Source organism: Crocuta crocuta, unplaced genomic scaffold (genome assembly GCF_008692635.1).
Source record: "Crocuta crocuta isolate KB4526 unplaced genomic scaffold, BGI_CrCroc_1.0 scaffold27, whole genome shotgun sequence".
NCBI classification, from domain to species: Eukaryota; Metazoa; Chordata; class Mammalia; order Carnivora; family Hyaenidae; genus Crocuta; species Crocuta crocuta.
In genome coordinates, this window is record NW_027532250.1 from 680224 (window position 1) to 680458 (window position 235).

General features: G+C 66.0%; 1 pseudogene across 1 annotated transcript in view; it reads left to right on the forward strand.

Moving 5' to 3' along the window:
• The window catches only part of LOC144243345 (serine/threonine-protein phosphatase 4 regulatory subunit 1-like), a 76067-nt pseudogene that overhangs the window by 6196 nt on the left and 69636 nt on the right, over window positions 1-235 (forward strand). The window lies entirely within an intron of this gene.

The window sequence follows — 235 nt, forward strand, 5'->3', positions numbered from 1 at the left end:
GCAGGACGTGTGACAGCTGAGTGTGATCAGAAGTGTCCGCCAGGGCTCTTGGAGCGACGGGGTTGCCGCTGTGCCTTGAGTGGCCAGAGGAAGCTTGTCTGGAGCCCTGACAGGCGCTCCAGGATTTGAATAACAAGACGGAGGTGTTGGCACGTGGCACCGGAGAAGGCGTCCGGGCATGGCAGGCAGCAGGGGTACCGGCTCTGCGGCTGGGGGGGGGGGGTGTGGGGGGGGG